Source organism: Artibeus jamaicensis, unplaced genomic scaffold (assembly GCF_021234435.1).
Source record: "Artibeus jamaicensis isolate MK-2021 breed Jamaican fruit bat unplaced genomic scaffold, CSHL_Jam_final scaffold_537, whole genome shotgun sequence".
NCBI classification, from domain to species: Eukaryota; Metazoa; Chordata; class Mammalia; order Chiroptera; family Phyllostomidae; genus Artibeus; species Artibeus jamaicensis.
In genome coordinates, this window is record NW_026522047.1 from 21,320,139 (window position 1) to 21,335,770 (window position 15,632).

Here is a 15,632-nt window from a genome sequence, read left to right on the forward strand (position 1 = left end):
TAGGAAAATTGCCACAGGACTGCAACTCTTATCCCATTAACCTTTTCATCCAAACCCCTTACTTATCCTTCTCCTTATAAAAAGGTTGGCTTGAGATGAGATGTTAAATCAGATTTTAGGGTTCATCACCCTCCATCCTCTCAGATTGCTGGCATCTGAATAAAGTGCCCATAAACATTCAACCTTTGTCTCTACTCATGAGTTCTGGTAGTGACAGGCAGTGCTTTTCCAGTTTCAAAGTTACATGTTCAGCACAGCCGAGCTGACTGGTCACAACACAAAACTGCAACCGATGCACCTATCTTTGGACTATTACTGCAAAGAGAAATAAAGGTCTATTTGTTTTTAACAGAGCTATAATTAACGCCCCTATGATGCATGAATCTTAAGAGCTCCTTTCCCTGAGTTTTGATAGTTCTATGTTCCTATATAACCATTATACCAAACGAGATATAGAATACTACATGTATGTTATTTAAGCCACTGTATCTTGGGGTCTCTTTCTTACATTAGCTACCCTGTAGCCTAACACAGCTCACAAGTGGTCTCTGCTTCCAGCCCTCTGATGTTTCTTCAGGTAGAGCTTCCTTCGCAGCCAAGTTAGCTATTTTGCATTCCTATTCAAAAGTCCAGAGACTTCCTCATTGCCAGTCTCACTAAAATCTCCCCCCCCCCAATCTTTAACAGGCTTGTCCCTTTATATTCTTTGCTAGGAACTGTCCTTTCTTAAGTTGGATGGGATGGTTTCCAACGTGATCCCACCCACAGTCAGATTTTGACAGAGTTCCGAGAGGTCTTTGATCATTTGTTCTGTGTGGTCCCGAAGCCCCCTTGACACCACACATTTCAATTCTCTCTTGGGAAAAGATGGAGGGTGACAGAAATAACTGATCAAAGTGTTTAACTATCGTTCTGAAGTCACACCAAAGTTTGTGTGCACTTTTCTCTGGAGCCTAAATTTTACTTTGCTGCAATGAGCGGTATATACAGTGCTTACAAATGTGAGGTGAGAAATTGTAATCAGAAAAAAATGCTTGTCATTTAATGTTGTTACAAAGAGCAAAGAGGGACCTACCTGCCCAGAAGACCTGTAATTGAAGTCGCAGGTTGTGATCAAATGCCACACCCACCTGTTATTTCTGACCAATGGGTGGTTAAAGGGGTCAGATACCTTGAAGCCAATGTCCCAGCTGTAAGTAGAACCTGTGTGTCCACCTTCCCAAAAAACAGAGGGGTTAAAATCTGCTGCGACTTAAGAAAAAAATTTAACTCATTAGTAGAAAGCTGAAACAAATAAGGTAGTATCTAAATAAAGTTTTGGTTTTCGTTTTGTCTAGAGAATAAAGAAACAAAGTCTGTTCAATAGAGGTCTCCGGAAGTCCTGAAATTTCTTAAAAACAACCAAATGGTAGGCCTGATGCAGAGGAGGGAGTCACTATGGACAACCCAAGGAGATGAATCCATCTTTCCGGCCCTGCCTGGCTCCTGGCTGGGGCCTTTGTCTCACGCCTGCCAATGGCCACCATAAAACAAACCCCACGACTCCATTGACACCAGAGTCGGTTACAGCTACAGTGTCCATGATCAGCTCTGTCCCAGCCTTGCTCCTCTGCCAGGGGGGCCCAGAGATTGACGGAAAGTTTGCTCCTGGCAAAGGAAGGGGAAGGAAGCACACTGCTGCTGTCGTCACAGCTGTCACTGGGGACAAGCCTAGATCTGCTGTGGCTGTTCCCAGGGCAGGACTAGGGCATCTGATTGTAGGGTCTCAAGAAGCACATCACAGCTTAACAGAGAAGAATTTTCTGTCATACTGAGAGCTGGAATGTGAGTGAATGAGCCCCTTGCCACTGGATGTGTCCAGGTAGAAGCTACGCGACAGTCTTCAGGAGATTCACAGAAGCAATTCTCAGACTTCCTGGGAAAATGCATTATCATTTCTGATACCTCTTCTTGTTGAGAACAGCCTGCCTCTCTGCTCCAGAACCTCTCCTCTCCTCAATCCCTTGACCTTGTGAAGGTCAAGGCATTCCAGGCTCAGTCCTGGCCCAGGCTCAGGATATACTATAGCTAAGCTCAGTAGGATTTCAGGAGCTTGAACCTAATACTCTGGGACTTGGAGTGAAGATGCCAAGCCACTAGGACTGGACTGATGGCCCAGGTGAGACATCTGGAATGCTCCCCTGTTTCTGAAACCAAGTCGTCCTCATGAATCTACGTCCTGGGCATGGAATCCTGGTCTCGCTTCCATCAGATCTCTGGTGAGCCCGGGGGGGGGGGTAGGGAAGGGGAGGGGCTTACATCTTCAATCTACCCCTGTGCTATTGGCCAAGGACTGTCAAGAACCAAAACTGAGTGCTGGTTCAGTTCTGCCTGCTGTGCATATGTACCCCCTGTAAGTGGTTCAGTCCAGGCCCTGGGCCACTAAATTCCAGAGGAGGCTCCCCAGACCCACCAAGACCATGCTTGCACTGAATTCAAAAGCGGAACTTGAGCCCGGTGGCCAGAAGCCAGAAATGGGAGCAGCAGCCCAAGCAAGCCGAGTCCCAGTGGGTCCAGCCTGAGGAAGAGGTGCCATCCAGGGGCCAACAGCACGAGCCAGCCAGCAGCCACCTAGAAACACTTCTCAGAGTGACAGAGGCCAGTGGCCTCTGGCTTACATTCAGCACTCACATTGTCCCAGAGGGGAGATGTGGGTCCCCGGTCTTAAAGGCGCAGCAGGCAGTAGACCTCTCTGCAACCCCACTCAGTCCCCTGTTGTAATAACTGATATGGAACCCCAGGCCCCTGGGCAGCAAAACAAAACACAGGATGAGGGGTTTGGACCAGGGTGTTCCTGACAATGGTGTGTGGGGAGGGATGATAACAATGCAAAATTCCATCTTCAGTAATGTGCATGTGCAAGAAAACCAGAGACATAACTCCATCAATGTGGTTATTTTGGGTGGTGAGATTCTGGGTGCTTTTTATTTTTTTGTCTACTTTTCTGTGTATCTCAATTTCTCTGCAATGAATATGCATTGCTGTTATAATCCATAAAAGGTTAGTTTTAAAATTCATATAGAATTACAATTTTATGGGAGTCACTTTGCAATCAAATCTAGTTTGCTTACATGTAGCATTCTGGTTTTTACTGTTCTTCCTGGATGCTTTACCCATCTCTATTTTTACTGCCGGCTTCCAAGGCTCTGACAGGCCAGCTACCCCACCAAACCAGCAGGCTGTGTGTGTGTGGGGGGGGGGGGTTCAAGGGCTCTGTGTGCACATAAGACAATTCCAACATCACTCAAGGTACAGGTGCTCCTTCCTGACGCCCTCGCACACTCTGCTCCTTGGCCCCTTCATGCTGTTCCCTCAGGCATGGCCAGCTTCACCACTTACCTCCCACAAACCAGTCTTAACATTTTCCCCTCTACTTTGGAAAATTCTGTTCCTATAGGAAAGTTTACATACTTCCGTTCATCCGCTCACAAAATGACACCTCAGGCAGCATGCTAGCGGCTGGAGACCCAACCACAAACACCCCCAGCCCTGCCCCTCCCCTTACAACAGTCTCCTGAACAGCAGGCCTCGGGGGTTCCAGGCCAGCTTGGCCTTGAAACATCAGCCCTTGGGAACGGCTGCCGGCGCTCACTTGGTGTGGGAGCAGGGCTGTGCAGTGCTGATGGGCGTCCTACCCAGTGACAGTCACGGCAATAGTGAAGATGGTTACATCACATAATATTATATGTAAATGTGTGTATACCTGTCATAAATTACTGCAACTGTTTTAACAAGAAAGCGTCATGCTAACACATTTACTGAGGACATGCCAGGCTCTAGCTAAAGTACTTCTGCATGTGCCATCTCGTTCATTCCTCACAACAGCCATTGTTACCCCCACTTCACAGGCGATAAAAGGTGACTCGGGGAAGGGAAGCAGTTCCCCTGCAGCTTATGAAAGTAGTAAGTGACAGGCCTTGACCTCACAGCCAGAAGGTCTGACCTCAGAGCTCCACTAACTCCCCTGAGTCCCAGGCACTGACTCTCAGAGGGCTCTGTAGTAAGAGAAGGACTGGAGGTGAGTGAGACGAGGGGATGAGGACATCAGGAGGAGAGGAAATCAACTGTGAGGTCAAGAGAAGCAAGGCCACTTCTTGAGGAAAAGGGAGGTCGTTGTGCCCAGGGCCTGGGGCCAGACTCTGTACGCCGAGCTAAAGGGCCTGGGCTTTTTCTTAAGGTCAAGGGGCACACCACGGTCAGATCTGCATTGAGAGAGGCCCTCTACCATCTCAGTGTGGAGAATGGGTTGGACAGGGCAAGACTGCAGACCCGGAGATGGGTGAGCCCTATTGCAGTGATTTGCACAGAGAAGCCAGGAGCGTGGCCCGGGCAGGGGCCATGGCAGGAGAGAGCCAGTCACCTTCCCTTATCCACATTTCCTCAGCACCTTGGTTTGCCGGCTCCTCCTTGCTAGCTTGCACCTGCTTAAATAATGCCTTCCAGCTAGTTGTCCGGCACTTAGGTGTCTTGTCTCAACTAAACTGTGAGCTTCCCCAAGGACAGAGACAACTCTGGACAAATATACCTGTTGGTGCTCGGCACAGCCCTGGACACATGGATCAGCTCTGTTATGCTTCGAATAAATAAATTATGTTTGTTGCCTCGTCAACCTTACAATCAAGGAATTTGATCGTCTAAATGCATATTGATGACCGCCAACACCAGTTTTGCATAACTCTTCCCTTTGGGTTTGTAAGCAATCACATGCGGAGTGAAACTAGGTAACTAATACATATAAAATGCCTGGTAAAACAGTGCAAAGGATCAGTAGGAAGATTATATGCAGATGTGTGTGTGTGTGTGCTCACGGGACACAATGGGTGACGGTCATCTTACCTATATTTGCCTCTGAGCTGGATTTAGCTTTTTAAAGTCTGTTTTCCTCTTCTTTAGGCCTTCTGAAGGATTCATGCACCAAATAACTAAATTATGTCTTGGTAGCTAAACAAATTATGCAAAATTATACGCCATGAATATTTTATAATTCTAAACCCTGAAGCCAGACTCCAGACAGTTTTATGTCTGTAGCGACTCACATCGTACCCAGATGAATTAGGCTGAGGACAAATGACTTCTTCCGAAAACTTAACTTTTTCTTCCTGGTGCATGACTCCTGAAACATGTCTCAAAGGTTTTATTGTGCACAGGTAATGAGAGTGAATGCACTCTACCTTGCTCTTAGCTGGCTAAAGAGAGAGATTGTGCCTCGCGCGACTTAACTCTCTAAACAGGCGCCACACTGATTAAGGTCAGCAGAGGCCTACCTTAGGCATTGCGTTGAACGGCTATATTAGAGTGAACAGCTGACGGTTGTCCAAGATAGAACTGGTGCCGCTGACTTCCTTTTGTCTTAGAGTGTTGAAACTGCCTACAAAATATATTTCTCTAAATGAGGTTACAGGCACCCAGGAATGAGAGAGAGTGGCGGCTGCGTGTGATCTCAGGATTAAGGATGATCAGAACTGCTTGCACGCTACAGTTGGCTTCTTTTTCTTCTTCTTTCTCAATTACCTTTGCGAGTTTCGATCCTCCCCTTCTGGTTTTAAAAGAAAGCTCTACCCTACAAAGGTTCAGGGCTGTGTTCACAGAACGGCTAGCAGAAGAAAACGAGGAAACGGTAAGTTAATAAGGCTCTGCTGGCCCCTCTGCTGGGCTCCTGGGACGTGGAGTCTTGCAGGTTAATGCTTCAGATGGAGCGACTTCAAAATGGCCGTGAAAGAAAGGAGGGCAGAGGGGGATGTGCCTCCCCACTTCCTCCGACTGATTCATCGGCTCAGAGAGGAGCGGCCGAGCTGGAAAAACAGCACATGCCTCCAGCCAGAGGCTGACAAGCAGGCACCGAAAAATGGAAACAGTTGATTCTGTTGGGGTGCTATAATTCTAGGAGACTGTCTCTCTGTTTTCTCTTTCTGCTAGTCTTACCATTTCATTTGTGCACTGAGTAAAATTCCTTTTTCAAAATACTGCTGACTCACAGGAGCACAATAGAAGTCACACGCCTCCTCTCTGTCTAATCAGCAGGCCAGGTTTCCATAGACAGTATTTCCATCATCTTTTCCAGAAAAGGGCAAACAAATGAGCAAACAAGCAACCCCCCCCCAAAAAAAAAAATAAAACCAGAAACAAAAAAGTCTTGTTGCTCAGAGGCCCCCAAGCAGATCCCTGGCTGCCTTCTGAGATGGCCCGACCCTGGCAAGAGCCCCAGAATGTGTCGGGGACAGGGCTACACCGGAGCCTGGAAAGCACCCATGTGGGGGAATCATCTCTCATCTCCCCTGTCAAGCCAGCCCAAAGCTGGAGGTAACAATGGGTGCAGCAGCGGCTATGGCGCAGTGGAAAGAGCCCAGGGCCAGGGCGTGGGGAGGAAGCCTGTGCTGCCGTTTATTAGCCCGACCTTCAACCAGTTTGTTAAGCCTGGCCAAGCGTCAGTGTTTTTTTTATCTTTAAAAGGCTATAAATTCTACTCACTTCCCAGGGTTGTTATAAATGAAATACTTGCTTGAAAGCACTGACTACGGTGTCCGCAGCACAGTCAATGCTCACTGGAGGAGGTGGCTTTGAGGACAAGCACCGTCGTGACCGGTTCTGCCCCTCCCCGGGTGACCCGAGTCCCCTCCCTGTGGAACACCCCCACTGCCCACACACTCTTCTCGCCCACATTCCCCTCTGCCTTCGACTTTCAGAAACTGGCTCAGGACAGAATTTCATAAAAGCACTCATACTCAAGAACGAATGCCTCATAGCTTTTCCCTTTTCTAGGAATATTTGCATTTTAACTGGCCAACAAAATAAAACTACTTGGGGAGGGGCAATTTTAGGTCTCGGCAAGCCAACTGGGGAGGCATTTTTCTTTGTCTGTTTGTTTGTAAGAGGGGTAATAAGAAACTCTTAGTGAGCTGTTAAAATTATGCAAATAAGTGTGTCTTTAAATGGTTGAGCCCCCAGAGTTAACTACCAGTTTACACAAAACATTGGGGATGGATGGAGGAATGTGATGAATGACATCAAGAAAATGCAACCAGCAAAACCCATACGGTGAGGGCTCCTATAGAACAAATGATACATATTTTTTGGTTAATTACAAGGAAGCTACAGAAATGATGGGGAGCCTGTAAATCAACAGGTTGAATATAAACGCATATTTAACCTGTCGCAAGGTGTGGGTTTGAATTGTATCCCAACCAAAGTAAGTAAATTGTAAAAATAAAAATCATGACATTTGCAAAACAGTGAAAAGTTAAATGTTAATGTAATTGGATAGCTGATGATTTTGAGATCACTGCAATTTTATTAAGTGTGATAATACTGTGGGCTTTTTAAAGAGCTCTTATTTTTGACACATACAGAAATAGTTACTAATAAAATGACCTGTGATGGTAATTATTTTTTAATTTAAAGATCTTATTTATTTATCTTTAGAGGGTAAGGGAAGGAGAGGAAGAGAAATATCAATGTATGGATGCCTCTCATGCATCCCCTGCTAGGAACTGGCCTGCAACCCAGACACGTGCCGACTGGGAATCGAACCGCGATCATCTGGTTTGCAGGCCTGTGCTCAATCAACTGAGCTACATGTGATGGTAAATTTTATGTCAGCCTGGAGAGGCCCAGAGGTTTGTTCAAACACTAGTACAGATGTTGCTCTGAGACACTTTTTTAGGTGTGATTAACATTTGGATCTGCAGATTTCGAGTAAGGCAGATTGCCCTCCATCAGGGGGGTGGGCCTCGTCTAAGCAGCAGAGGCCTTAAGAGAAAAGACTGAGGTTTCCAGAAAAAGCAATTCTGCCTCAAGAGTCCAATGTCCAAGAAATCCTGCCTGCATTTCTAGCCTGCAGAATTTGGGTTCAAGACTCCAATGTCATCTCTTAGCTGAATGTCCAGCCCCCACAATTGGATGAGCCAACTTCTTAAAACAAGTCTCGGTAGGTAGATAGATAGGTGGGTGGATAGGCAGGCAGACAGACAGACAGGCAAGCAGGCAGATAAATAGATGAGAGACATCCTATCGATTCTGCTTTTTTGGAGAATCCCAAGATTTGCTTCAGAATGACAGAAAAAGCGGTGGGAAGTGGATCAGGGGATAGACAGGGCAAGACTGACCACGGGTTAGTGGTTGATGAGGCTGAGTAATGGGTAACTTTAAAAATAGAGCTAAGAGTGTCTAACTCTATGTGTATTGTTGTTGTTCCATAAAATAACAACAATAACTAACTCTTGCTCCATGTAATTATTTCCCAGGGTCAGGGCACCATGTAAGTAGATTTCTAACCCAGCTCTATCTAGTATTTTTAAGCCCACTCTCCACCCCCTCTACTGCCCCTGGAGCAGCCAACTCAGGGTTGGGGGGGTCCAATTCCCCAGCAAGGCTGGCTGACAGGGCATCCAGGGATTCTACAACCAAAGGTGGCTAGACGTCCGCAAGAGCGGGGAGAATCTCATTACAGAGGAGGGACCCAGGAAAGACAACAAACAGCTCACCACAGGTCACAAGAGAGGCAGAACTAGTTCTAAAATCTTGTTCTCTGCACTTCCATCCAGAGAAGCCTCCCCCCAACCACTGCCCAACACACACACACACACACACACACACACATGCACACACATATGCTCTGGTTTCCCAGAAATGGTACTCATCACCCTTGGGGAAAAGCTACAAGTGCTTCTCCCCTGAGACATCTCCTGCCGCCACCACCCCATCCCCACAAACCGTAGCCCAGCTTTTCTTGGAGGCCCTTCATTTATTTATGAACAACTGTAGGCCTGCTAAAGAGAACAGCTAATAATACCATGGGTGACTCCATGAGCTTACCACCCAGTTGAGAAGAAGGAAACACTCCAGACCCAGCTAAAGACTCTGAGCCCTGCCCAGACTCACGCCTTTGCCCCCTCCCCAGAGGTCACCACTCTCTGACTCTCAACATGTGCCATTGCCATGCATTTTCTATCTTTCCTTTAAAAAGAAGGCAAAATGGATCTGTTGTTTTTTTTAACTTACTGTGGATTTTTCAATGTTCAGACTGTATATATTTATACATATACAGTTTATGGTACCCATAAACAATGTTATTGGTGTTTTAAATTTAAATTAATGTTTTCATACAGTGGGTAGCCCTTGTGCAACCCGCTTTCTGAACTCAGCAGTACGTTCTGAGACTCATCCACGTCACCACGCCCGACTCCGGCTCATTCATTTGCACACCGCTAAAGTGCAATCCATCGCATGAACGCACCGCAATTTAACGAGCCATTTCTCCTGTGATAGACTTGTAGGTTATTTTCCATTTTTTCTTTTTCCTTTTTACAAACAAGGGGGGAATGAACATGCTTGTGGTTTCCTTGTTCACAGCTGAGAGCCTTTCTCTAGGCCTCTGCTCCCCCCCATCATCTCCCCTCCATCCTCCACTCCGCCAAGTTCACAGGTGAAACTGCCAGTGCTGGCCTGCCTCCTTTCCCGGTGAAGCACGTGCTGTCTGCCTCCCTGGCCAAGGGAAGGGAAGCACAGAGCAGTTATCTCGTGAACTGAGACAAGCATCCCTTCGTAAATGGACATTTCCTCCTAGCTGTCTTACTTTAAGAATAAGGTTGGGAGAACTTAGCTATCTGAATAATTGCCCTGTCTAGACTCACCCGCCACCTCCCTAAAGTTTTTGGCAGTATCCAAAAAGGGTCAGCCTTAACAGAGCATAGTTAAATATAGACATCTAGGAATAAAAGGCCTAATTAAGAACCAGGAAGTCACTCTAGGGAAATTTAAAAAGTTTGCCAAGGCACCCTTGGCTGTGCCAAAGCCTAATTTGGCAGGGATGCTGATGAGATCCCCAAGTTGAGGGGAAATAAAGCAGATATATCCCCTAATCGATAGGGCGGGCTGGCTGCCGCTTCTTGTGTTTCCCCCTACGTCACAATTTCTGGGACAAAGAGGAAGCAAAACCACCTCCAGGCGACTGGGTTTGCTCCCCTACCACATCGAATCACTCTCAATGATTTCTCTAAACTACTAATTACTGGAATGAAGAATTTCAGGCCCTGCAAAACGTTTCTAATTTAAATGCATTTCTGGTCCTCGAGACTTGGGAAGGACCAATGTTAACCTTATGTCACCTATGAGGGAAAAGTTTGCTTTTCTACAGAAGAAAACACAGCAGAAAGACCTTTTCATCCTGAGGTGGAGGAACAGGGTGAAGACAGGTAGTCTGGCCTGTCATTTGTAACGGACTCTGGACATACTTCATAAGTAGTTTGACAAACTCTCCCTGCTCATCTGGGTATGTGGGCATGTTTCTAGTAGATTCTCAGGGGTTAAAAAAAAGCTTGAATTAGGAATGTTTATTCTTCCCACAATACAAATGAGATTCTTAGAACTTCGTAACGCACCCTTGATACAAAGTACAAAGCTGCCACTATATCCACCCAGCGGCAGGGCCTCGGAGGCTGCAGTGCGCAGCCCGGGCCAGGCGCCGAACCATCTCCGACGGCCGCGCCTCCTGCCCTCACCTGTGGAATGGGGCTGTGTGTCTTTAGGCTCCTGGGTAGATCCATGGAGGTAATGTACCGGAAAATGCTTTGAAAAATGCAAAAGGCAATTCCAGTGGATTATTGACAGCTCTTTGTTAAGTGTTCATTTGATTGCCGAATGTCCTTGAACACCATGAAGCATCATTTCTTATAAACTGCTCTATAACTTACACCTTTTCCCAAATTCAGAACGACCTCCCCTGCAGTCAATGCGGCTGCTGTGCTTTTACCCCAAAGCCGCTGCGTGGACTCTGGTGGAGGAAAGGGCAGCTCGTGACCCACCTCCTGCCCCTGCCTCACCCCCATCAGGATCTCCTGCACTCTCCCCAGTTAATCCCAGGCCCCTGCAGCGAAATCTCCACGAAAGCAGTCCCTTCCACTGAAGAGCGTCTCTAGCTGAAGTGACCTCCATGGACTCAAAAGTCACCCCCGGCCACTGGCCCCAGGCCTGATGTCCAGAGCAGGTGTTGGTGAGCTACGGCCCACAGGCCAAATCCATGCCAGGGCCTGGCTTCACAGTCTGCGAGATAAGTGTGGATTTTACTATTTTAAATAGTAGAAAATGATTTTTAGATAGTATTCCATGCCATGAAAATTATATAAAATTCAAGCTTCAAAATCCGTAAGGTTTTACTGAGACAGCCACGCCCACCCACATGTATGTCGACTGTGGTTGCTTTCACACTCCAAGGGCAGAGTTGAGTAGCTGTGACACAGGCTAAAACATTTACAGAAAGATTTTGGCCTCCCCTACTTTAGAGTCACACTGACAATCCTACACTCACTTTAAACATGTGAACGGTGTTCTCACGCCCCTGACCCACCCGAACAAGCCTTCTCAAGGACTCATTACGGCCCCCATGCTATGGATAGGCACCGAGCATGTTTGAAAAAGACAAGCAAACAAATAAAAATCCAACAATGACCAAAAAAAACAACATAACACTCAGAGTCACCTTAAGAATTCAGAGGAAGGGAAGGGGGCATTTCAGAAAGATTTCACAAAAGGAAATTTGAGCTTGAACTTCAAGAATGGCATCAGTTTTGGAGAGCTGGAGAGAACTGAATCTTTTTGTTAGTGAGAAAACATCGCATTTGAAGCCACTGAGTCAGGAAGGCTTATGCCCAAGAACCATCATCTGTCCAACACGCCCTGTGAGGTCAGTGATGTGGCCGCACAACTTGAGGCACCGGGACACGTCAGTGGACAAACAACAATCCTCGTATAGGGGTAGGTTGCTTTCTAGTGACCATGTGCCTGGAATAAACAGTTCATAGAGGACTAGGAGTGCTCACGGTCAAGAGTAGGTGACAAGCAGAGGGGAACACCCACCCAAGGAAGCCTGCAGCTCTGCTCTCTCGAGAGCACATGCAGGACCTGGCCCTGGCCCTGGCCCTGGGAAGTGCCACTGCAGACTCCGGCCACGGGCATTCCCATGTTCAGTGCCTCTGTCTCCTCATCTTTAAAATTAGGAGGTAGGACCAGATCTAACTAAAAAATTCTGTCATGATGGTTACATCTTGCAAGGTGTTCAAATCACAAACTTTCTGGAATAAGTAGAAGAAAAAAATCTAGATGGCTGCTTATTTTGGTTTCATTTATAAGTTTCAGTGTATACTTCTCTCATTTTGGTGATTAAAGCTCTAAGTGTGTTTCTTTAAAAAAAAAAGTAACATCAGGTGTTTTCTAACTCCAAGGATGTACAAAGCAGTGGGAAACAGGGAGGACACATACCGTGGCTAAGGGCACAGACCCTGGAACCAGACTGCCTGGGCTCTGGTCCTGGCTCTGCCCTTACCAGCAGCGTGCCACAGTCACTTGGGAACTTCCATGGCCTGCCTGTCCCTCAGTTTCCTAGTGAAATGGACAGAGTATGGTATTGACCGGAAAGGGCTCTCATGAAGGTTCAATGAGACAATCCATGTAAAGAGCCCAGAACAGACCCTGGCTGGCAGAAAACACCATGCACTTTACCATGATGACAAGCGAACAAACAAGGATGAGAAAATATAGTTGAGTCAGTGCTGAAAGTTTGTATGGGAAGAACTGGGAGACAAAGTGGGAAAGAGGAGGGTTACGAAAGGCTTGGTGGGTGTTGGAGTGTTGGAGGACAAGCATTCTCCCAGCAGACAAGTGGGATGGTGGTATTTCAAGGAGATAAAGCTACATGAGCAAAGATGTCTCAAACTGACCTCATCCTCTCCACCACCCACAGCTCCTTCTCCCCTGGCCTTGTCTCCATGAATAGGGCCCATTCCCCACCCACCACCACCACTAGCTGCTCCAGTAACACGGGAGTCCTCCTTGTCTCCTCCCTCCAGCTCACTCCCACTGAGTCATGCTGATTCTACATCCCACACACCTCTCAAATCACCTTCTCCATCTCTCTCCCTATTTCTCCATCTCTCTAGATCTTTAAGTCCCTCTGTATCTTTATATCCCTCTAATGGTTCCCCCTGGCCCCTAGAATCCAGTCCCCCTTCCGTCTGTAGAGTCAGCTCCCTCCTTCCTCACTTGCATCCCAGCAACCCGGCAGCATTCCTTCATATCCTCAGGCGCTTGCTATTTCCTCTGTCTGGAATATTCCTCCCACCCTCCTCTCCCACTCTCCCTGGAACTAGCAAAACTTGTTTTGAATGCCACCTCCTCAGGAACACCTCCTGACTCCTGCACTGGGCTGCTACCCTATCTGTGTTCTCCGTGCCTTCCGTAATCAGAATTGATCAGTGATACGTGTGCGCCTGTTGGGTATAATCTACAAACTCCACGGGGTCTTAGGGCAGGGATTTTTAAAAATCAGTCTTTTGCACTGGTGCACTGATCCATCCCAGCACCTAAAGCAGTGACTGACAGATAGGCACTCCAAAAACATGTACTGAATAATAATCTTTCCTCACTAGACAGCGAGCTCCATGAGACCCGTGCTGTTTCAGTGCCCCCAGACCTAGCTCAGGGCTTGGTTTGTACTAAACACACCACTAATATGTGTTGGAAAAATGAACAAAGGATAGAATAGCTTCAATAAATACATCTCCAGGTGTGTTCCCAGACTGGTTCTGAATAGCAGGGAGCAATGCCTCCTCCACCTCCTGAACAATGTACTCCATGTTTCCACTAATGTGACCTAAGAGGGCAGCAACTCTTTAGCAGCCAATTCCACTAATTCACCCACAGCATCTCAGAAATGGAATGGACCTGGTGGGTGATTAAACTCAGTCCCCATCTGGTGTTTGAGTCCTTTCTGCACCACTCTCTTCATGCCTTCATTCAGCCTAGGCTTCAATGCTGCAAGAAGTGGAAACTCCCTGCTTCCTGTGGAAGCCAGTGCCATGTTCATCGCCTCTGCCTGATACATGATCTTGGTGATGCTGGAGCAACAGCTAGCATTTCCCAGCTTCCATCAGTGGGTCCTAGATCTTACCCCTATGACAAGGACTTTTAAATTATGCATTTCAACCTATTTATACATCAGGAAATCCATTTAATGGGTTCAATAAGCATTTTAATGAAAAAATTAGAATAGATCGAAGTGAGTTGAACATAGTAAAGATAATGTTTTCTGGAAGGCTTCAGTTATATATGTATATTTATGTATATTATTGGTTGAAATATAAAATATACTTCTTTTTAAGTATATTTTATTGATTATGCTATCACAGTTGTCCTATTTTTCTCTCTTTTTTATCCCCCTCTGCTCTGTACCCCCCACTCCCACCAGTATTCTCCCCCAATTATATCATGTCCATGGGTCATACATGTAAGTTCTTTGGCTTCTCCATTTCCCATATTATTCTTAACCTCCCCTGTCTATTTTCTACCCACCATTTATGCTTCTTATTCTATGAACCTTTTCCCTCATTCTCCTCTCTCACCCTCCCCACTGACAATCCTCCAAGTGATCTCCATTTCTGTGATTTTGTTCCTGTTCTAGTTGTTTGTTTAGTTTGCTTTTGTTTTTAGGTTCAGTTCTTGATAGTTGTGAGTTTGTTGTCATTTTAGATGATGAACTCCTTTAACTTGACCTTATCTGGGAAGCACTTTATCTGCCCTTCCATTCTAAATGATAGCTTTGCTGCATAAAGTAATTTTGGATGGATGTCCTTACCTTCCATGAGTTTGAATACTTCTTTCCAACCCCTTCTTGCCTGCAAGGTTTCTTTTGAGAAATCAGCTGATAGTCTGATAAGAGCTCCTTTGTAGGTAACTGTCTCCTTTTCTTTTGCTGCTTTTAAGATTCTCTCCTTATCTTTCATCTTGGGTAATGAAATTATGATGTGTCTTGATGTGTTCCTCCTTGGGTCCAATTTCTGGGAAACTCTCTAAACTTCCTGGACTTCCTGGAAGTCTAATTCCTTTGCAAGATTAGGAAAGTTTTCCTTCATTATTTTTTCAAATAAGTTTTCCATTTCTTGCTCTTCTTCTTCTCCTTCTAGCACCCCTATGATTCAGATGTTGGGACATTTAAAGTTGTCCCAGCATTAAAGTTGTCTCATTTTTTTTTGAATTCTTATTTCTTCATTCTGGTCTGGTTGAATGTTTATTTCTTCCTTCTGTTCCAAATCATTGATTTGAGTACCAGTTTCATTCCCTTCACTGTTGGTTCTCTGTATATTTTTCTTTGTTTCACTTTTCATAACCTCTACTTCTTCTTCTATTTTGTGTCCATATGCAATCGTTTCTGTAAGAATCCTGATTACCAGTATTTTGAACTCTGCATCTGACAGGTTGGTTATCTCCTCCTTGCTTAGTTCTTTTTCTGGAGTTTTGATCTGTTCTTTCATTTGGGCCATATTTCTTTTCTCGTGCACCTGTTATGTAGTAAGGGGTGTAGTCTTAGGTATTTGCCAGGGTGGAGAAACCCACGCTACTGTGTTGTGGTGCTGTATGCTAGGGAGGATCAGAGAGGGAATAATGCCACTTGCTCAGCTCTTGCCTCACTTTTGGTCATTTCCCTCACTACCCACAAGCAAATTGGGCCCTTCTGGTGCTGATTCCCAGGTGGGTGGGATTGTGTACATTCTAGGACCCTGTGGGTCTCTTCAATGAACTCTTCTGTGAGGCTGGGAGTTTCTTCC